The sequence below is a fragment of the Petromyzon marinus genome, unplaced genomic scaffold (assembly GCF_048934315.1).
Source record: "Petromyzon marinus isolate PM22_M1 ecotype Great Lakes invasive population unplaced genomic scaffold, UKy_Petmar_22M1.pri1.0 PM_Scaffold_1, whole genome shotgun sequence".
NCBI lineage: Eukaryota > Metazoa > Chordata > Hyperoartia > Petromyzontiformes > Petromyzontidae > Petromyzon > Petromyzon marinus.
The window spans coordinates 211,882-235,305 of record NW_027423057.1 but is presented as its reverse complement, the minus strand read 5'-3'; the positions used below and the strand labels follow the sequence as shown (position 1 = coordinate 235,305).

The 23,424-nt window shown below is 43.6% G+C and overlaps 1 long non-coding RNA gene across 1 annotated transcript; it reads left to right on the top strand.

Moving 5' to 3' along the window:
* The first annotated feature begins 248 nt into the window (after window positions 1–248).
* On the top strand, window positions 249–1,500 carry LOC142922538 (uncharacterized). Its single transcript, XR_012940143.1, has 2 exons — window positions 249–836; window positions 1,296–1,500. It is a non-coding gene; the product is annotated as an uncharacterized LOC142922538 (long non-coding RNA).
* The last annotated feature ends 21,924 nt before the right edge of the window (window positions 1,501–23,424 follow it).

The following is a 23,424-nucleotide window of genomic DNA, read 5'->3' as shown; positions in this document are numbered from 1 at the left end:
TATGTATACACTTATTTTTCACACTGATGGTTGTACAGAATGGATGCGCACTAGGTTACTGAGCATTCTCTGTTTAGGGACTGTACCACGTTACGATCCACCATCCCACCTCTAGTAGAAGTACCTACGACTACTAGACCATCTGCTCCCCTTTGCTACATGCATCTCCATCCCCTCCCTCTTTTTGGTTGGGAAGCGATCTTAATCTATTATTTTAATCCAGATTTTGGGTTAATTAATTCCTAAAAAATGTTTAACATAAAACTTTCGTGACTGCAGGAATTCATATTCTTGATTCTTTCGGTAAAGTCACGTACTTTTTTTTAATAATATAAAAAAAAACCCACGACGTTTCGATTGCAACACAAGCGGTCTTCATCATGCTTTTATAGGTGTTATCTTGGTTTGTATTGATGGTGGTTGCCCATCCAAGCACTTGAGGTTCAACCATGCTTTTCTTCCAAGATCTGAGATGATTGGATGCATTTCGGTTTATTTGGTCAAAGGTGGTGTATGGACATCTGTGTAAAAGAGCTTCGTAGCTCATTACATTACTCAATTATAAATGAAGATCCTGGTTGTGTGTGTGTGTTATTATACCTGTATGTTCTGCAATAACCTCACGCAGTCGTTAAAATGCTTTCCTGTGTCCCTCTGCCGCCATTTGCACGTGGCCCACGCAGCTCATTGACAGGAACTGGCAACTGGAATCTCTGCAGGCAGAGATTCAGTGGTATCAACGTGTAGTGGCGGAGCTGCACGCTGAGCTGGCGCCCTACCGCGACAACGAGCAGAGTGGACACTCGGAGCAGCAGCGTCTGCAGAGCGAGGTGGAGGTGAGTGTACAGCACTCGCGCATCGCACACACACACACACGTATATAATTTGCGTTTAACGTAAATAATAGATTCATGCACACACGATTCAGTGTATTATGATAATGATGAGCTGGTCTAACCATCACGTTAAGCCGTCATGGTCCCCGTTTACAAATACAGATTATCTATCTATAGACAATTTCATTATTGCTGGATACAGTGATAATGATGAGAATGATTTAGCACCTTTCTGTACACCGGGGCATCTCAGAGCGCTTTACATCACATCTCATCTCAACACGTGTGAAAGGGCACCCCCAATGACAGATGTCCCTGTGGGCACAAGGTGACTCAGCACCTGGTGTGCAATTGGCATTTGTCTGCCAGTAGGGGGTGCTGATTGTTGTGTGTAATCCCAGTTGAGCTGGTAGAAGTACTGAGTTGTGTGTAGTGTCTAATGGGTCAGTATGTCCACAGCTTGTCACGGTTGAGGAGGAAGAGGACATCTCTGGCTGCTCACTGGAGCCCGGCATTCAAGAAGCCTCCCAAGACCTGCCCCCCCAGGCCTCGAACACCCTCTGAGCATCTCACAGCCCCCCACACTTCCAGCACCACCCACCCCCACCAGCACCTCCCCTTCTTTACAAGGCGTCGCGTTTTAATAATAAATATTTGTATCTAATACTATCGCCTCGTCTCAATTCTTTTGAGTGTTTGGGACACGCGAGTGGCTCACATTTATAACGCTAAGGGCTGTCTACATCCACAGTGTGGCTGTTGCGGAGGTTCTAGAAACCAAATGTGAGGCAGAGTTCTGTGTCCCTTGGGTAATGCCAGCCCTCCAAGGGGTTTGCACTGAGCTTGAGTTGGGGGCGACAAGCACAAGGTTGTGGAGGTGGTGATGGTGGTGGAAATTTAGGAGGATGGCAAGGAGGAGATGCCCATCAATAAACTAGTTGGCCACGGTGAAGCCAGCAACCATAGTCGTTCCTACGTCCCCTGATGTGAGCGGCAGTGCTGGAGGGCAGTTCCACGGTCTCAGACGGACGTGGATACTCATTACCATAATCGCACAGTTATCTTACCTTGGGCAAAGTATTTCAACCAAGAGATTCAGATAGAAATCATCTGTGTGAATAATGTCATTTCTAAAGCAATAATTACCTTCTATATTATATCCCATATAAATATATAAAATTAAGATGATGCTGAAATTGTGATGTTTGCCTAATATGTGGAACTGCCCTACATGTAGTGCCAAACACTGACGCTCTGAAAAATATTTCTGCAGCAAATCTGTAGCCCTATCCCTAACTCCAAGCCTGAATAGACTATGGAATATATGAAAACTCAATGTCCAATTCACAAATTCGGAGGCATCATCACAGCGATGCACCAACTCTACTTCTTACACAATGATCTGGCTCAACCACCTCAATCCAATATAGTTGTTGCTCTACATAAACGTCGACCATACGAAGAACATGACTCCAACCCCTGTTCGTCCCCTTGTGCTAATTCATTGCTCAAGACAATGCGTTTCCATGTAGTTCTCCCCTCTTCGGGTTTTGAGAGATCCTTCTTCCCATGATGTGTCCCCAGGTTGTGTACGTCACAGATGGCAACTCTTATCCTCGTACATGGACGGTCACGTTGCGTCCCTGGTCTCCTCCCATCACCCATCACTTGCCATCCCCCCCCCCCCACCCCAATGTAATCACTCAAAACCAACTGTGATTGACTGCAGCAGTGTTTTTAACAGACACCAGTCATGTTACGGCTATTGGTGTTGTTATCGTTTATTGTAATAAACGCATTGCCTCCAAGAGAAGTCTCGCTCTACGTTCATACCCACAACACAGACGCAAAATACATTACAGAAGTTATGTTAAGCAGCGGCAAAGTTTGAGTGATAGCTCATCTGACACTGACTCCTCTCACAACGACCAACTTTCCGAATACTCATTCAGTAGTAAGACTCTTAATTTGACGGAGAAAGCTCTCGTCAGAATCCCCTATTTTGATCCACACAATTGGAACAGAGACATACACAATCATATCACAACAGTAGAAGTGGAGGCAATGATCAGAGGTCTGAGGAAGTTGGACGAGAAAACAAGTGCTGAAAAGAAGGTTACATGAACATTCTATACCATGGGTAAAGTCGCTGCCATACAAGGTTAGGAATTATTAAAAAAAACTCAGCCTAACAGTGATTACGAAGTTTGGAGAATATTCAACACTGAGTGGTTTAATGCTGCCAAATTTATGACCCAGTGCGTAAATGAGGAGTGTATTACGCAGGTGATGTTGATCAATACCACGAAGGTGACAAAAAGTTCAAGATTGTTTTTTTTTTAATCCTTGAGTCTAGAGATTACAGAAATTGTGGGAATGGTTTTGGACCCAGAGACGGCCTCCTTACACCACATACAGAATAGGGTTCACACGGCATGGCTATATATATATCATTCGGACAAAACACAGGGAGAGAGATAATGCACCCCGCCATCTAGGGGGAAGTAAAAATCATGTGAGCAGCTACAGCACCTCACACCAAGCCCCACAATACAGAGAGGAGCAAGCACCCACGAACTACCAACATAATTACACGCAGAGATGGCAAGGTAACAATCCAGCGAGAGAGTGGCACACCAATCCGAAGCAACCACAGCACACAAAGACAGGTAATTATTGGAATGTCTGGGTGTGGAAGCCAAGAGCGGAATCATACCAGCACCCCATGCCACGACAAACTCAAGGTTAAACACAATCTGCCCATTCCCCCTTCGATACCCCCACCCGGCTATACCAGGAGGGAGTAGAGAAACAGGAAAGGAAACAAAAATGGACTCAATTCAGATACAAAATGTGGCACAAACACGTGGTGAATCACCCACATTAATTGAGAATGAGCTGCCAGTGAGAGCACTGCCCACTGAATTACTGAAAAATAGTTTTTCATCCAAAGGCCGATGCCTGCATTCCTCAGGGCGTGTCCCTGTAGCACGTTCCTCTGCCCCATCCATCGTACAATCATGCAAATCCGCGAGACAATGGGCGACTTTTCCAATTACCTGGCGATTAGGTTTTACTCCCCCTCCCTGCGGTTTATCATCTCCTGTCGGATGTAGATCGGAGTGCTGAAATGGGGGGAGGGAAGATTCACAATGGATCGGGAATTATGTTGAAACCCAGCACACCCAAAAGCACAAAAGTGGGGAGGACCCAACGGGGCACGGAATCGAATCGACTCATCGAGTTAAATGTACGGATCAATGAGTGGTGGCCCACTTTACTCCAGTGACCCGGGTGCTGCTGCGGGGTCCACTTTCTGCCCCGCCTCCTTTCCCCCCCCCCCCCTTCTCTCTCCCCCCTACTGCCGAGGCCTCTATAACCTCGTGCCACGGCAGATCTCTCGCCTACTTCAGCAGTTTTTTCTTGCTGTGGTTGTCCCACCTGATGGGAGGGACTTGATCACATCAGCCGCGTCACAGGAAGTAAGATGTGGGGATGGCTGTCATTTTTAAAGGGGTCTGAGTAATTGACCATACACAAGGAATCGGTTATAATCGACTTGGTAATCGAATCGTTCCAGCTTTAGTACTCGCGCATATAATACACTAGCTATTCTAGATTTAAAGCTTTCGTGACTGCTAGGATCCATACTCTTTGGTTCTATTGGGTAAAGTCACGTAGGTGAAAATAAAATAACAAAATATCACGACATTTCGGCCACAACACAAGCGGCCTTCATCAGGTGAAGGGACGAGACTGTCTGGAGGACAGCGCTGGAGTGGAAGAAGCCACGCTTAGATCACGACCTTTAAGCTGTGTGAGAAGAAAAACACCAAGCGCCTTGACAAAGGAATTAGCATATAATTTAGCATTCAAATGGCTAATTGAAATAGCTAAGTTAAAGTATACACATCCGCAGAGGTACCCCTTGACAAAGGAATTAGCATAGAAGTTAGCATTGAAATATCTGAGTGATTAGCTTGTAACTGGTCACAGAAATAGCTATGTTAAAGTTAGAGCATATACATTCACCGAGGCACCTAGTACTCATCAAACAGGAGAATTTAGCGAAACACAACCACGCTCAGACAGCGGACCTCTAAACTGTGTGCGAGCAAACAAGGTGTTCTGACAAAAAAAATTAGCATAAAAATTAGCATTTGATTGGCGGATTTTAGGAAAGAGGTGGTGTACGTGCCGGTGGACTTGCCGTTTGGCGCGGGGGGGGGGAAGGGGGGAGGGGGAGTTTACCTATTGATGGTGTGAAAAGGGAATTTATAAGAGCTGCGAAAGTTTGGGGTACCACTACTTGAAAAATATACTGTACAAATGAAATTAGTGTAATGTTTAGTTCGATTTAGAACATCTTTCCAATGGTTGCTCAATTTGAAACCATCCTCTCGGTTGAAATTGTGTCTGTGTTTGTAGATCTGAATTGCTTCATGAACAAATCTCTGATAAAAGCCCGTGGGTTTGCAAAGAACCTTGGTATCGGAGAAAATTATATCGTGATCCCCCACAGCATTGTAACAGTGATCAGCCACGGCAGAAGAATTCGTTTTGCCGTGTTTCAAATCTGATTTGTGCTCGCGAATTCGGTCAGAGACATGTCGCTTTGTCTCACCGATATAGCAATCACCGCAGGTACAACTCAATTTGTAAACCCCGGGGTACTGTAAATCAGGAATGACATCCTTCACGGATGGGATCAGATCACAAATTTTGTGTACTGTATTGAACCGGACCTGGATCTTGTGTTTGTTTAGAATTTTGGAAATCTTTTTAGTAACGCCTGCTATATATGGAAGTGTGATGGTTTTGACCGGAGTATCAAGTGGTTGTTTCTGTATGGAGGGAGAGACAGCTGGGCGGATGGTACGGTCAGAGTAACCATTCCTTTTGAGGGCCAGGTGTACATGTTTTAATTCACTGGTCAGGTGGTGTTGGTCCGAAATGCAATGAGCCCTATGGTATAAAGTTTTGATGAGAGAATTATTTTGGGCTGGGTGGTGGTGGGAATCAGGTTTCAAGTAGGAATCTGTGTGGGTGGGTTTCCTGTAGACAGAATGCCCCAATGAGCCATCAGGTCTCCTCTCAAACATAACATCTAAGAATGGTAGCTTGCCATCTTTCTCCACTTCCATGGTGAACTTGATGGTGGGATGTCTGGAATTGATGTGGTGTAGGAAAAGGTTCAGAGCTGGGAGGCCATGTGGCCAAATGACGAAAGTGTCATCCACATATCTCTTCCACAGGGAAGGTCTGAGGGTGGAAGTCTGGATGGCATCTGATTCAAATTTCTCCATGAAAATATTGGCTATCACTGGTGATAAGGGGGATCCCATGGGGGTACCCTCATTTTGTTTGTAGAAGGAGCCATTCCAAGTAAAGTAGGTATTGTTGAGGCAGTGCCTAACCAGTGCAGGTGTGTCGGGGTCTAGTCCATGTTGGACCAAATTTTAAATTATTTCAATGGTATCAGGTACTGGGACCTTGGTGAACAAAGAAAGCACATCGAAGCTGACAAGGATATCGTCAGGGGACAGTACAACGTCTTTGACCATAGAGACCAATTGGGCTGAGTTAAGTACTGCTGAGGCGGTCTTGCCAGTGAAATATATATAATATATATTTTGTTGTTTCCCTTCAACGTGACTTTACCGAAAGAACTAAGATTATAATACCTACTTTACTTGGAATGGCTCCTTCTACAAACAAAATGAGGGTACCCCCATGGGATCCCCCTCATCACCAGTGATAGCCAATATTTTCATGGAGAAATATGAATCAGACGCCATCCAGACTTCCACCCTCAGACCTTCCCTGTGGAAGAGATATGTGGATGACACTTTCGTCATTTGGCCACATGGCCTCCCAGCTCTGAACCTTTTCCTACACCACATCAATTCCAGACACATCAATTCCAGACATCCCGCCATCAAATTCACCATGGAAGTGGAGAAAGATGGCAAGCTATCATTCTTAGATGTTATGTTTGAGAGGAGACCTGATGGCTCATTGGGGCATTCTGTCTACAGGAAACCCACCCACACAGATTCCTACTTGAAACCTGATTCCCACCACCACCCAGCCCAAAAGAATTATCTCATCAAAACTTTATACCATAGGGCTCATTGCATTTCGAACCAACACCACCTGACCAGTGAATTAAAACATGTACACCTGGCCCTCAAAAGGAATGGTTACTCTAACCGTACCATCCGCCAAGCTGTCTCTCCCTCCATACAGAAACAACCACTTGATACTCTGGTCAAAACCATCACACTTCCATATATAGCAGGCGTTACTAAAAAGATTTCCAAAATTCTAAACAAACACAAGATCCAGGTCCGGTTCAATACAGTACACAAAATTTGTGATCTGATCCCATCCGTGAAGGATGTCATTCCTGATTTACAGTACCCCGGGGTTTACAAATTGAGTTGTACCTGCGGTGATTGCTATATCGGTGAGACAAAGCGACATGTCTCTGACCGAATTCGCGAGCACAAATCAGATTTGAAACACGGCAAAACGAATTCTTCTGCCGTGGCTGATCACTGTTACAACGCTGTGGGGGATCACGATATAATTTTCTCCGATACCAAGGTTCTTTGCAAACCCACGGGCTTTTATCAGAGATTTGTTCATGAAGCAATTCAGATCTACAAACACAGACACAATTTCAACCGAGAGAATGGTTTCAAATTAAGCAACCATTGGAAAGATGTTCTAAATCGAACTAAACATTAAACTAATTTCAATGGTACAGTATATTTTTCAAGTAGTGGTACCCCAAACTTTCGCAGCTATAAATTCCCTTTTCACACCATCAATAGGTAAACTCCCCCTCCCCCCTTTCCCCCCCCCCCCGCGCCAAACGGCAAGTCCATCGGCACATACACCACCTCTTTCCTAAAATCCGCCAATCAAATGCTAATTTTTATGCTATTTTTTTTGTCAGAACACCTTGTTTGCTCGCACACAGTTTAAAGGTCCGCTGTCTGAGCGTGGTTGTGTTTCGCTAAATTCTCCTGTTTGATGAGTACTAGGTGCCTCGGTGAATGTATATGCTCTATCTTTAACATAGCTATTTCTGTGACCAGTTACAAGCTAATCACTCAGCTATTTCCATGCTGAATTCTATGCTAATTCCTTCGTCAAGGGGTACCTCTGCGGATGTGTATACTTTAACTTAGCTATTTCAATGAGCCATTTCAATGCTAAATTTTATGCTAATTCCTTTGTCAAGGTGCTTGGTGTTTTTCTTGTCACACAGCTTAAAGGTCGTGATCTAAGCGTGGCTTCTTCCACTCCAGCGCTGTCCTCCAGACAGTCTCGTCCCTTCACCTGATGAAGGCCGCTTGTGTTGTGGCCAAAACGTCGTGATTTTTTGTTATTTTATTTTCGACCTACGTGACTTTACCCAATAGAACCAAAGAGTATGAATACACTAGCTGTACTACCCAGCTTCTCCTGGGACTTGGATCCACCACGCCCGGCCGCCTTTGTCTCCCCAGTGGCGATGTTTACACACCACAGCAGTTACTCGTTTTGAGGCTGAGTCGACGTAGGGGAGGCCCAGGACCAGTTAAACTAATCGTCACTGGTAGTGGCCGTGAGCGGGAATCGAACTCGGGTGGCCGGATTCGCAGCGCAGCGCGCTAACCACTACACAATGCGTTACGCTTCCACATGTGCGGGTCACGTAACAGATTTGACGTCACAACTCACTTGCCGTACAAAAAATAAATGCATTATTGAGCTCCCCCCCCCACACACACAAAAAAGTGTGTTTTCATAACTTTTGCATGGTGTACAGTCTGGAAAGTACCCACATGGCAAATTTCAAGTTTGTTGCATGTCGGGAAGTACGCTAAACATTTTGAACAGGCACACATATTCACAACTTTTATATATATGGAGATAACACAAAATAATCATTACCACATTTGCGTTCGTTTGAGCATTCAGTGTCTCAAACCGACGCTGGTGAACTGCCAGATATTTGCAGGCAAGGATGCTCTCTGTTAGTTACAGGTCCTAGTTCTATGCAAAACTGTGGAATACTTCACAAAAATTCATCATGAGCTTTGCAGAGCTGAAAACCATTCTGACGTTTGCTCGTGTTGAACCAATGCTGCTGAAATAAAAATCACGGCCAGAAAGGCCGTAGGCTTTCACGACCAATATTATTCATAATAAACGTTTTTGGGTTAGATCGCATTATTCATAAATGTGTCGTAACCCTCCACTACCCGACACGGCCAATCAGTAAAAAAGTGTCACATTGACAAAAGAGAAATAGATCACTCCTGCAGCCCACCGGTGTGTTGAAGAGTGAATCCACAACATTTACAATTTTTGAGTACGACGTTTCGCTGGTAATTACATCCAGCATCATCGGGCAATTTGCCAGAAAGGTGAAGCCCTCACTTCCTCCCGGTCTTAAAAAACCGGGAGCACCGTCACCATCGCAGCATGACACATGTGTGCCCGTTGAAACGTGCAGCCCTCGATCGCAATAGAACCGATAATAATTATTGTTGGTACAACTTTCTTACTCATGAAAGCTCTGCGAAGTTTCAATATAATAATTCGCTTACATCGTGGATATGAGTAACAAAATTAACACGCAAACGATGATTCCCCTCCTTCACATATCTGTCTTTCCACTTAAAAAATACAAGTATTTGTACACATCCCATTAGCCACACGGCTTTCCTGCTGGGAGTGCATCATTTCAGCAGTATTGGTTGTACACAAACCAAGCTCTGGTCCGGTTTTTATATTCATCAGCACGCTCCAGCTCACTTGAAGCAATGCTGGTGAACTGCCAGCTGTTATAGGTTAGGGCCCGCTCTGTGAGATATGGGTGCTCGAAGGTTGTTGTTTATGTAGGTTATGAAAATTTGATGAAAATAATGAAAATTTGATTAAATTTGAAATCTGCATAATTTATCCGAATTAATTGGTGTAATTATGTGCATAAACTATGCTAATTCGAGATAACCGTATTAATTTATGCGAGTGGGCGTGGTTATGATGATGCAGGTCGTTATGATAATTAGGTCCAGCCTCGGTGACGAAGGTTGGTTATTAATTGGAACAACGCAATTAATCGTATGCAGTTGTGCAGGTATTGTGAGCGTGAATGAGAGAGAGTCGACTCGACTTGTTATTTAATTCCGTGTTTTCAATAAGGATACAATGATCTTCGATTTAACGCTTATTGATTATGTGCTGGATTAGTGATTAGTGTGCTTATGATAGGTCCCCAAGATTCAGATCTCATTCGCAGAACAATTCTATGCAGTATCACGGAAAGAATCACACACAACTCTTCTGCTTTAATCAATTTTATTTTCTAGCTAAACTTTAATTTTTGGATAATATGAGAACTCTCAACCTCGGAATTTCAACACAGCATTAACAAGGTACACATCACGATTGCGTTGTTTCACTTCGATAACGGCACCTGTGTTTAATTCCCGACGCGTAACGCAATTGATCGGTTGTTGAGAGAGAGAGATTAAAACATGCAAACTATTCTATCAAAACCTTAACCTTATAATATGTAATTCGTATTTAAATTGTTACACAACACGGCATTCGGTCATTGATCATATGCGACCCTTAATGCAGATTCTTGTCACGTTGTTAACAGTAGGACGATTGATTATTATGCAACGCTGTTCATATGGAAAGACACTCAAACCATTATTATTCCTAAAGGCACAAATATGCGTTCATAGATTCGTCTTGTTCATTCATGGATACCAGCAAGATTATGCAATAGAAAAAAAACGAACCACTCAAATACCCCCAAGTGACCGTAACCACGTAACTCAAATGGCCGCAATGTATTCCTTTGAGATTCTTATCTTGGACCAATCTTTTAATTAATTGTGTTCAGATCCCTGGCAGGGAAAACCTGTTAAACAATTTTCTTTAAAAAAAAATTGTTTGCTGGCGGTTATGGCTTTGGGAGTTGTTCCCCCCGCCCTCATCTTCCTTTGTTTCCGAAGGGTATCGTGGAGGGGGGGGGGGGGTGAGTTTGTGTGTGGGGTGACCCGGGTTCGATTCCCGCTCACGGCCAACACCAGTGACGATTATCTGAACCGGTCCCGGGCCTCCCCTAGGTCGACTCAGCCTCAAATGAGTACCTGGTAAGGTGTGTAAACATTGCCACTAGGGAGACAAAGGCGGTCGGGCGTGGTGCTGGCCACCCACCCCCTCGTGTACCGTTCCGGCCTTCATAGGTGCTCGCTAACAGCACTTGCCCCTACAGTCTGTTAAGGCTATATGGGGGATCTTTGTTTTCTCATTAAACCCGGCTGCTTCCAGATGGCCCCTTGCCAGGGTGGAATTCCTGTTTCTCCGCGCTGCGAGAGAGACAAAGGTGGTCGGGGTTTCTTGGAGTATTGTTTAACTCGTTTCGTAAGTTTGCCCGTTGTCTCATTCCTTCTCGAAAATCTTTGATGTGACTCGGTATTTCTGTCTCCAAGCTTTGTTTTAACAGTAAAACGTATTAAAGGTGAAAATAATTTGATATCGAATTAATAATTGGATAAGGATTCACTGATGCATCTGGTGGCCTGGTCTTAATTGGAGTGATCGTGAGGATCGCTAATTTTAGCTTATTCTTGTTGTTGCATTTTAAATTAAAACCGTTGTTTTAATGGCAAATAAGGAAAATAAAAAATTGGTTTAACTCGCGTCTGTCTTCCTGAGGCTCGCCTTTGGGTGACCTTTCCAAAGAGGCACATCAAACTCTTGTTCATCTGGAGATCTTCGCAGATAGCTGTTAACATCCTCGCCTCGAGAGTTTTATTATTTCTTTTTTTATTTATGGCCTGTTTATGATCTCCATCTGTGTTTGCGTGTTTTTGGGTTGATGCGTTTTATGCATTATTTCTCTTTGTTATTATTTAAAAAAATTATATATCGGCAGATATTATTAATATCAATTTTGGAAAAAGGCTCATATCCAACACACCACCCTTTTAAAAATGATCTGTGGTCTGCCACGGATTATTTTTAAAATAAAAGAAAAATGCCTTTTCCCATCATAAGCATTGATTGTCTTCGAGTTTGTGATTTTCCTTACAACGCGCGCGTACGTGTCACAACTTAGCATGATTACATTTGAAATAAGAAAATAAAAGAACAGGAAAAATAAAAAAAATTAAGGCAACATGTTACATCGGTTCTTATCAATTGTTGCTACTTTGATTTTTGTTTCAGTTCCTGGGAAACACTGGATAGCGGTTTCGAGCCCGGTGGTACACCGTTTCCCTCCTGGCATCTCTTTGTTTAATGTTTACCAAGTTCATATTCTTAGTTTTTTCGGTAAAGTCATGTTGTTTCTCTTCAACGTGACTTTACCGAAAAAACTAAGAATATGAATTACTGCAGTCACGAAAGCTTTAAATCAAAGTTTACCAAGTTATTGGCAACCTTACCGCCACCTTTGGTCAAGAGTGCAGAATAATTTTTTCTCATGGCCAGGTATTTTAGAGTAACCTGTGACCTTTCCATGCAACATCATCACATCGTCATTTTGGTTCATCGTCGGTATGGCTTTAGCCAAATGAGCACGGTTCCTTGGTTCGTATCGGTAATTTTTTTTATCCCTCGCCTTCCCTGTGGGTTTATGTGGCGTGAAGTGATGTCGTGCGCCACCAGGATTAGTACACACCACGAGTTTCCGTGCTCGACTGTTGGGGTCATTTGCCTTCTCCGCAGCCATGTGCTGATTTGATGACTCCGTACCACGATTCGATTCCATGTTTTTGCATGTGCTGGATTTCAACACATTCCCCGATCCATCATGGATTTCTGTCTCCGTAGCATCTTTCTCTGCCACATTCGCAGTACTCTCACGCAATTTCGCGACACAATTGATCGCGTTTCCATTTACCAAACAAGCAGGTTTCTCCCCCCGATCCTGTTGCTTATCATTTCTCGTTGGATCACACTTCATTGTTATTTTTCCCTGTTCAATAGGTGTATTCACCACGGGAGCGACTCTCGCGTTCTCCACCACATTATCAGAACGGGTGCATGGTGCATTTAGTTTTCCACAATCATGGTTACCCTCCTGGTTTTGTTCGTCACCTCCAGCCTGCTTGATTTTTTTCAAGGGCTGTGAATTTTTTTCCAGCTCAGCGGACACTGCTCTTCCTGTCATTTTCCTCTCAACCCCTGTGAGCGATTCATCACGTGCCCATGTCACCCTCTTTGTCACAGCAGTTGGGAATCGGCGTGATTCTGCTCTTGGCCTATACGTGCCGTGATTCTCGTGATTGTGTCATTGTGTGTTGCGATCGCCCATTATTTATGTGCCACTGTCGATCGTAATTGTTATCTCGCCATCTGTGTGGGTAATTTTGGCCAGCAGTGTGCCGTGGCATTGGGTATAGATATGGTCCTGCTCTTGGCTTCCACCCGTGGCGATTTTCGCAAATACGCGTCCTTGTACGCTTCGGACGCTCCCGGTCTGTGTGCCGTGGAATTGTGGAATTGTTATCTCGCCATCAGTGTGGGTAATTTTGGCTAGCTGTGTGCCGTGGCATTGGTCCTGCTATTGGCTTCTACCCGTGGCGATTTTCGCAAATACGCGTCCCTGCACGCTGCGATCGCTCCTGGTCTGTGTGCCATTGTCTCGTGTAATTGCTATCTGGCCACCTGGGTATGTAATTACGTTGGTAATTCGCGGGTGCTTTTTGTTTCCTGCACTGTGGGCCTGCGTGTCTTGAGTGCCTCGCAGGTGATGTTTTGTTTCTGCTCCCCTGATTTTTATTTCCTTCTGAAATACTGGTTGCCTTGCCTCGTTCACTGTGTGTTGTGGAATTATTGTTCTTATCCCTGTACAGCCAAGCCATGTGAGCCTTATTCACTATGTGGTGTAAGGAGGCCGTCTCTGGATCCAAAACCATTCCCACGATTTTTGTAATCTCTGGACCCAAGGATCCGAAAAACATAATTTTTAATCTTTTGTCACCTTCGTGATACTGATCCACATCGCCCGCATAGTACGCTCTTTTAAATCGTATGAGGTACTCTCGAGGATCCTCATCTGCGCACTGGGTCATAGATTTTGCAGCGTTAATTCCCTCAGACAGTGTTAGATATTGTGCAAACTTCCGAATCACTGCCAAGCTCAGCTTTTTAAAATCGTTCCGAACCTCGTATGGTAGCAACTTTACCCATGATATGGACTGTCCATGCAAGCTGCGTTTCAGCAAACTGGCTTTCTCATCCGTTTTTCTCAGACCCCTGATCATTGCTTCTGCTTCTACCATTGCAATGTGAGTGTGTATGTCTCTGTTCTTATTGTGTCGATCAAAATAGGGAATTCTGGCGAGAGCTTTGTCCATCGATTTCAGAGTTTTACTACTGAACAAGTAATCGGAAAGTTGATCATCGTCATCCGAGTCAGATTCGGATGAGTTATTAATATCACGGTGGCGTTGCTTAACATGATTTTTGCAGTGTCTTTTGCGCCTGTAACGTGGGTCAGCTTTGCTCGGTGACTCCTGTTTATCCCATGGCTCATACTTATGTGGTTTTTGTGGGGTGTTTGATTTATATTTGTCTGGTGCGTCGTGCCTGTCGCGATGTTTGTGTCGGCCGTCTGTGCGTGGTGTGCGTTTTCCTGGAGAGTTGCCTCGGAGCTTCGGCTCCGCCCTTTCTCGCGTTATCAGTACAGAATCCCCTGGTGACTTAGTTTTAATATTCTGTCCCCCTCTGACATCGGGGTTGTCAGCCCCACCCGTTTCTTTTCCGAATTTTTCCTCATTATATAATCTCTGTTTGTCTGTCTGTGCGAGAGGGTCTGAGTTCAGCGTAGCTATTTCTGAAGTTTTTACATCGTTTTCGCTTTTATACCATTTTATCCAGTTCTTAAGCAGTGTCCCAATGTCAATAAAGCTCCCCTTCCATGTGTCTCCCTGATTTGTTTGCTCTGTAGCAGATCGGCCTGACCGTTTTGGTACAAGTTCGCGCATTTAAGGGTTGGCGTTTAAGGGTTGGTGTTTAAAGGTTGGTGTTTAAGGGTTGGTGTTTAAGGGTTGGTGTTTAAGGGTTGGTGTTTAAGGGTTGGCGTTTAAGGGTTGGCGTTTAAGGGTTGGCGTATAAGGGTTGGTGTTTAAGGGTTGGTGTTTAAGGTTTTTCGTTTAAGGGATGTGTGCTTAAGAGTTGGTGTTTACAGGTTGCTGTTTAAAGGTTTAGCGTGTAAGTTTTGCCTTTAAGGGTTGGTGTTTAAAGGTTGGTGTTTAAGAGATGGCGTTTAAAGGTTGGTGTTTAAAGAGTTGGCGTTTGAGGGTTGGCGTTTAAGGGTTGGTGTTTACAGGTTGGTGTTTAACGGTTGGCGTTTAAGGGTTGGCGTTAAAGGGTTGGCATTTAAGGGTTGGCTATTAAGGGTTGGTGTTTAAGGATTGGCGTTTAAGGGTTTTCGTTTAAGGGTTGGTGCTTAAGAGTTGGTGTTTACAGGTTGGTGTTTAAGGGTTGGCGTTTAAGGGTTGGCGTTAAAGGGTTGGCGTTTAAGAGTTGGTGTTTAAGGGTTGGCATTTAAGGTTTGGCGTGTAACAGTTGGCATTTAAACGTTGGTGTTTAAGGCTTGGCTTTAAAGGGTTGGCGTTTAAGGGTTGGTGTTTAAGGGTTGGCATTTAAGGGTTGGCATTTATGGGTTGGCGTTTAAAGGTTGGCGTTTAAGGGTTGGCGTTTAAGGGTTAGTGTTTAAGGGTTGGCGTTTTAAGGGTTTTCGTTTAAGGGTTGGTGCTTAATAGTTGGTATTGACAGGTTAGTGTTTAAAGGTTTGGCGTGTAAGTTCGGCCTTTAAGGGTTGGTGTTTAAAGGTTGGTGTTTAAGAGATGGCGTTTAAGGGTTGGTGTTTAAGAGTTGGCGTTAAAGGGTTGGCGTTTAAGGGTTGGTGTTTAAGGGTTGGTGTTTTAGCGTGTTTAGGTTTTGGTGTTTAAGGGTTGTCCTTTAAGGGTTGGTGCTTAAGAGGTGGTGTTTACAGGTTGGTATTTAAGGGTTGGCGTTTAAGGGTTGGTGTTTAAGAGTTGGCGTTAAAGGGTTGGCGTTTAAGGGTTGGTGTTTAAGGGTTGGTGTTTTAGCGTGTTTAGGTTTTGGCGTTTAAGGGTTGTCGTTTAAGGGTTGGTGCTTAAGAGGTGGTGTTCCCAGGTTGGTGTTTAAAGGGTTGGTGCTTAAGAGTTGGTGTTTACAGGTTAGTGTTTAAAGGTTTGGCGGGTAAGGTTTGGCCTTTAAGGGTTGGTGTTTAAAGGTTGGTGTTTAAAGGTTGGTGTTTAAGGGTTTGCGTTTAAGGATTAGTGTTTAAGGGTTGGCGTTTAAGGGTTGGCATTTAAAGGGTTGGCGTTTAAGGGTTGGTGTTTAAGGGTTGGCGTATAAGGGTTGGCGTTTTAGGGTTGGTGTTTAAAGGTTGGTGTTTAAGGGTTTGCGTTTAAGGATTAGTGTTTAAGGATTGGCGTTTAAGGGTTGGCATTTAAAGGGTTGGCGACTAAGGGTTGGTATTTAAGGGTTGGCGTTTAAGGGTTGGCATTTAAGGGTTGGCGTTTAAGGGTTTGCGTTTAAGGGTTGGCGTTTAAGGGTTGGCGTTAAAAGATTGGTGTTTAAAGATTGGTATTTAAGGGTTGGCGTTTAAGGGTTTTCGTTTAAGGGTTGGTGCTTAAGAGTTGGTGATTACAGGTTGGTGTTTAAAGGTTTAGCATGTAAGTTTTGCCTTTAAGGGTTGGTGTTTAAAGGTTGGTGTTTAAGAGATGGCGTTTAAAGGTTGGTGTTTAATAGGTTGGCGTTTAAGGGTTGGTGTTTAAGGGTTAATGTTTAAGCGTGTTTAGGTTTTGGCGTTTAAGGGTTGTCGTTTAAGGGTTGGTACTTAAGAGTTGGTGTTTACAGGTTGGTGTTTAAGGGTTGGCGTTTAAGGGTTGGCGTTAAAGGGTTGGCGTGTAAGAGTTGGCATTTAAACATTGGTGTTTAAGGGTTGGCGTTTTAAGGGTTTTCATTTAAGGGTTGGTGCTTAAGAGTTGGTGTTGACAGGTTAGTGTTTAAAGGTTTGGCGTGTAAGTTCGGCCTTTAAGGGTTGGTGTTTAAAGGTTGGCGTTAAAGGGTTGGCGTTTACGGGTTGGCGTTTAAGGGTTGGTGCTTAAGAGGTGGTGTTTAAAGGTTGGTGTTTTAAGGTTTGTTTTTAAGGGTTGGCGATTTAGGGTTGGCATTTAAGGGTTGGCGTTTAAGGGTTGGCGTTAAAGGGTTGGCGTCTAAGGATTGGCGTTTAAAGGGTTGGCGATTAAGGGTTGGCATTTAAGGGTTGGCGTTTAAGGGTTGGCGTTTACTGGTTGGCGTTTAAGGGTTGGCGTTAAAGGGTTGGCGTTTAAGGGTTGGCGTTTAAGGGTTGGTGTTTAGAGGTGGGCGTTTATGGGTTGGCGTTCAAATGGTTGGTGTTTAAGGCTTGGTGTTCAAGGGATGGCGTTTAAGCGTCGGTGTTTAAGGGTTGGCCTTTAAACGTTGGCGTTTAAGGGTGGGCGTTTAAGGGTTGGCGTTTAAGGGTTGGCGTTAAAGGGTTTGTTTATGGATTGGCGTTTTAGGGTTGGTGTTTTAGGGTTTAGTGTTTAAGGGTTGGTCTTTAATAGTTGGCGTTTAAGCGTTGACGTTTAAGGGTAGGGGTTTAAGGGTTGGCGTTTAAGGGTTGGCGTTTTAAAGGGTTGGCGTTTAAGGGTTGGCGTTTTAGGGTTGGTGTTTAAAGGTTGGTGTTTAAGGGTTGGCGTTTAAGGGTTGGCATTAAGGGTTGGTGTTTAAAGGTTGGCATTAAAGGGTTGGCCTTTAAGGGTTGGTGTTTAAGCGTGTTTATGTTTTGGCGTTTAAGGGTTGGCGTTTAATGGTTGGTGTTTAATGGATGGCGTTTAAGGGTTGGTGTTTAAGGGTTTGGCGTTTAAGGTTTGTCTTTAACGGTTGGTGTTTAAAGGTTGGTGTTTTAAGGTTTGTTTTTAAGGGTTGGCGATTTAGGGTTGGTGTTTAAGTGTTGGAATTTAAGGGTTGGTGTTTAAGGGTTGGTCTTTGAAGTGTTAGCGTTTAAGGTTTTCCGGATGATGGTTGGTGTTTAAGAGTTGACGTTTAAGGGTTGGTGTTTAGAGGGTTGGCGTTTAAGGGTTGGCGTTTTAGGGTTGGTGTTTAAAGGTTGGTGTTTAAGGGTTGGCGTTTAAGGGTTGGCATTTAAGGGTTGGTGTTTAAAGGTTGGCGTTTAAGGGTTGGCCTTTAAGGGTTGGTGTTTAAGGGTTGGCGTTTAAGGTGTTTTAGTTTTTAGGGTTGGTGCTTAAGAGTTGGTATTTACAGGTTGGTGTTTAAAGGTTTGGTGTGTTAGTTTGGCCTTTAAGGTTTGCTGTTTAAAGGTTGGTGTTTAAGAGATGGAGTTTAAGGGTTGGCATTAAAGGGTTGGCGTTTACGGGTTGGCTTTTAAGGCTTGGTATTTAAGGGTTGGTGTTTAATCGTGTTTAGGCTTTGGTGTTTAAGGGTTGTCGTTTAAGGTTTGGTTCTTAAGAGTTGGTGTTTACAGGTTGGTGTTTAAAGGTTTGGCGTGTAAGTTTGGCCTTTAAGTGTTGGTGTTTAAAGCTTGGTGTTTAATAGATGGCGTTTAGGGTTGGTGTTTTAAGGTTTGGTTTTTAAGGTTTGACGATTTAGGGTTGGTGTTTAACCGTCGGTTTGTAAGGGTTGGCTTTCAAGGGTTCGTGTTTAAGGGTTGGTCTTTAAAGAGTTAGCGTTTAAGGTTTGCCGGATGAGGTTTGGTGTTGAAGGATTGGCGTTTAAGGGTTGGTGTTTAAGGGTTGGTGTTTAAAGGTTGACGTTTTAGGGTTTGAATTTTAGCGTGTTTAGGTTTTGGCGTTTAAGGGTTGTCCTTTAAGGGTTGGTGCTTAAGAGGTGGTGTTTACAGGTTGGTATTTAAGGGTTGGCGTTTAAGGGTTGGTGTTTAAAGGTTGGCGTTTAAGGGTTGGCGTTAAAGGGTTGGCGTTTAACGGTTAGCGTTTAAGGGTTGGCGTTTAAGGGTTGGCGTTTAAGGGTTGGCGTTCAATGGTTGGTGTTTAAGGGTTGGCGTTTAAGCGTTTTCGTTTAAGTGTTGGTGCTTAAGAGTTGGTGTTTTCAGGTTGGTGTTTACAGGTTTGGCGTGTAAGTTTGGCCTTTAAGGGGTTGGTGTTTAAGGGTTGGCGTTTAAGGGTTGGCGTTTTAGGGTTGGTGTTTAAAGGTTGGTGTTTAAGGGTTTGCGTTTAAGTATTGGTGTTTAAGGGTTGGCGTTTAAGGGTTGGCATTTGAAGAGTTAGCGATTAAGGGTTGGTGTTTAAGGGTTGGCGTTTAAGGGTTGGCGTTAAAGGGTTTGTTTATGGGTTGGCGTTTTAGGGTTGGTGTTTTAGGGTTTAGTGTTTAAGGGTTGGTCTTTAATAGTTGCCGTTTAAGCGTTGACGTTTAAGGGTTGGGGTTTAAGGGTTGGCGTTTATGGGTTGGCGTTTTAAAGGGTTGGCGTTTTAGGGTTGGTGTTTAAAGGTTGGTGTTTAAGGGTTGGCGTTTAAGGGTTGGCATTAAGGGTTGGTGTTTAAAGGTTGGCATTAAAGGGTTGGCCTTTAAGGGTTGGTGTTTAAGCGTGTTTATGTTTTGGCGTTTAGGGGTTGGCGTTTAATGGTTGGTGTTTAATGGATGGCGTTTAAGGGTTGGTGTTTAAGGGTTTGGCGTTTAAGGTTTGTCTTTAACGGTTGGTGTTTAAAGGTTGGTGTTTTAAGGTTTGTTTTTAAGGGATGGCGATTTAGGGTTGGTGTTTAAGGGTTGGCATTTAAGGGTTGGTGTTTAAGCGTTTTCGTTTAAGTGTTGGTGCTTAAGAGTTGGTGTTTACAGGTTGGTGTTTAAAGGTTTGGCGTGTAAGTTTGGCCTTTAAGGGTTGACGTTCAAGGTTGGTGTTTAAGGGTTCGCGTTTTAGGGTTGGCTTTTTAGGGTTGGTGTTTAAAGGTTGGTGTTTAAGGGTTTGCGTTTAAGGATTGGTGTTTAAGGGTTTGCGTTTAAGGGTTGGCATTTAAAGAGTTAGCGATTAAGGGTTGTTGTTTAAGGTTTGGCGTTTAAGGGTTGGCATTTAAGGGTTGGTGTTTAAGGGTTGGTGCTTAAGGGTTGGCGTTTAAGGGTTGGCGTATAAGGGTTGGTGTTTAAGGGTTGGCGTTTAAGGGTTTTAGTTTTTAGGATTGGTGCTTAAGAGTTGGTATTTACAGGTTGGTGTTTAAAGGTTTGGCGTGTTAGTTTGGCCTTTAAGGTTTGCTGTTTAAAGGTTGGTGTTTAAGAGATGGAGTTTAAGGGTTGGCGTTAAAGGGTTGGCGTTTACGGGTTGGCTTTTAAGGCTTGGCATTTAAGGGTTGGTGTTTAATCGTGTTTAGGCTTTGGCGTTTAAGGGTTGTCGTTTAAGGTTTGGTTCTTAAGAGTTGGTGTTTACAGGTTGGTGTTTAAAGGTTTGGCGTGTAAGTTTGGCCTTTAAGTGTTGGTGTTTAAAGCTTGGTGTTTAATAGATGGCGTTTAGGGTTGGTGTTTTAAGGTTTGGTTTTTAAGGTTTGACGATTTAGGGTTGGTGTTTAAGGGTTGGCATTTAAGGGTTGGTGTTTAAGTGTTGGCGTTTTAGCGTGTTTAGGTTTTGGCGTTCATGGGTTGTCGTTTAAGGGTTGGTGCTTAAGAGGTGGTGTTTACAGGTTGGTGTTTAAAGGGTTGGTACTTAAGAGTTGGTGTTTACAGGTTGGTGTTTAATAGTTTGGCGGGTAAGGTTTGGCCTTTAAGGGTTGGTGTTTAAAGGTTGGTGTTTAAGAGATGGCCTTTAAGGTTTGGTGTTTAAGGGTTGGCGTTTACGGGTTGGCGTTTTAGGGTTAGCTTTAACGGTAGGTGTTTAAAGGTTGGTGTTTTAAGGTTGATTTTTAAGGGTTGGCGATTTAGGGTTGGTGTTCAATGGTTGGCATTTAAGGGTTGGTGTTTAACCGTCGGTTTGTAAGGGTTGGCTTTCAAGGGTTCGTGTTTAAGGGTTGGTCTTTAAAGAGTTAGCGTTTAAGGTTTTCCGGATGAGGTTTGGTGTTGAAGGATTGGCGTTTAATGGTTGGTGTTTAAGGGTTGGTGTTTAAGGGTTGGTGTTTAAAGGTTGACGTTTTAGGGTTTGAATTTTAGCGTGTTTAGGTTTTGGCGTTTAAGGGTTGTCCTTTAAGGGTTGGTGCTTAAGAGGTGGTGTTTACAGGTTGGTATTTAAGGGTTGGCGTTTAAGGGTTGGTGTTTAAAAGTTGGCGTTTAAGGGTTGGCGTTAAAGGGTTGGCGTTTAACGGTTAGTTTTTAAGGGTTGGCGTTTAAGGGTTGGCGTTTAATGGTTGGTGTTTAAGGGTTGGCGTTTAAGCGTTTTCGTTTAAGTGTTGGTGCTTAAGAGTTGGTGTTTTCAGGTTGGTGTTTAAAGGTTTGGCATGTAAGTTTCGCCTTTAAGGGGTTGGTGTTTAAGGGTTGGCGTTAAAGGGTTGGCGTTTACGGGTTGGCTTTTAATGCTTGGTGTTTAAGGGTTGGTGTTTAATCGTGTTTAGGCTTTGGCATTTAAGGGTTATCGTTTAAGGTTTGGTTCTTAAGAGTTGGTGTTTACAGGTTGGTGTTTAAAGGTTTGGCGTGTAAGTTTGGCCTTTAAGGGTTGGTGTTTAAAGCTTGGTGTTTAATAGATGGCGTTTAGGGTTGGTGTTTTAAGGTTGGTTTTTAAGGTTTGGCGATTTAGGGTTGGTGTTTAAGGGTTGGCATTTAAGGGTTGGTGTTTAAGCGTTGGCGTTTTAGCGTGTTTAGGTTTTGGCGTTCATGGGTTGTCGTTTAAGGGTTGGTGCTTAAGCGGTGGTGTTTACAGGTTGGTGTTTAAAGGGTTGGTGCTTAAGAGTTGGTGTTTACAGGTTGGTGTTTAATAGTTTGGCGGGTAAGGTTTGGCCTTTAAGGGTTGGTGTTTAAAGGTTGGTGTTTAAGAGATGGCGTTTAAGGTTTGGTGTTTAAGGGTTGGCGTTTACGGGTTGGCGTTTTAGGGTTAGCTTTAACGGTAGGTGTTTAAAGGTTGGTGTTTTAAGGTTGGTTTTTAAGGGTTGGCGATTTAGGGTTGGTGTTCAATGGTTGGCATTTAAGGGATTGGTGTTTAACCGTCGGTTTGTAAGGGTTGGATTTCAAGGGTTCGTGTTTAAGGGTTGGTCTTTAAAGAGTTAGCGTTTAAGGTTTGCCGGATGAGGTTTGGTGTTGAAGGATTGGCGTTTAATGGTTGGTGTTTAAGGGTTGGTGTTTAAGGGTTGGTGTTTAAAGGTTGACGTTTTAGGGTTTGAATTTTAGCGTGTTTAGGTTTTGGCGTTTAAGGGTTGTCCTTTAAGGGTTGGTGCTTAAGAGGTGGTGTTTACAGGTTGGTATTTAAGGGTTGGCGTTTAAGGGTTGGTGTTTAAAGGTTGGCGTTTAAGGGTTGGCGTTAAAGGGTTGGCGTTTAACGGTTAGCGTTTAAGGGTTGGCGTTTAAGGGTTGGCGTTTAAGGGTTCGCGTTTAAAGGTTGACGTTTAACGGTTGGCGTTCAATGGTTGGTGTTTAAAGGTTGGCGTTTAAGGGTTGGCGTTAAAGGGTTGGCGTTTAACGGTTAGTGTTTAAGGGTTGGCGTTTAAGGGTTGGCGTTTAAGGGTTGGCGTTTAAAGGTTGACGTTTAAGGGTTGGCGTTTAATGGTTGGTGTTTAAGGGTTGGCGTTTAAGCGTTTTCGTTTAAGTGTTGGTGCTTAAGAGTTGGTGTTTTCAGGTTGGTGTTTAAAGGTTTGGCGTGTAAGTTTGGCCTTTAAGGGGTTGTTGTTTAAGGGTTGGCGTTTAAGGGTTGGCGTTTTAGGGTCGGTGTTTAAAGGTTGGTGTTTAAGGGTTTGCGTTTAAGTATTGGTGTTTAAGGGTTGGCGTTTAAGGGTTGGCGTTTAAGGGTTGGCATTTGAAGAGTTAGCAATTAAGGGTTGGTGTTTAAGGGTTGGCATTTAAGGGTTGGCATTTAAGGGTTGGCGTTTAAGGGTTGGCGTTTAAGGGTTGGCGTTTAAGGGTTGGCGTTAAAGGGTTTGTTTATGGGTTGGCGTTTTAGGGTTGGTGTTTTAGGGTTTAGTGTTTAAGGGTTGGTCTTTAATAGTTGGCGTTTAAGCGTTGACGTTTAAGGGTTGGGGTTTAAGGGTTGGCGTTTAAGGGTTGGCGTTTAAGGGTTGGCGTTTTAAAGGGTTGGTGTTTAACAGTTGGCGTTTTAGGGTTGGTGTTTAAAGGTTGGTGTTTAAGGGTTGGCGTTTAAGGGTTGGCATTAAGGGTTGGTGTTTAAAGGTTGGCATTAAAGGGTTGGCCTTTAAGGGTTGGTGTTTAAGCGTGTTTATGTTTTGGCGTTTAAGGGTTGGCGTTTAATGGTTGGTGTTTAATGGATGGCGTTTAAGGGTTGGTGTTTAAGGGTTTGGCGTTTAAGGTTTGTCTTTAACGGTTGGTGTTTAAAGGTTGGTGTTTTAAGGTTTGTTTTTAAGGGTTGGCGATTTAGGGTTGGTGTTTAAGGGTTGGCATTTAAGGGTTG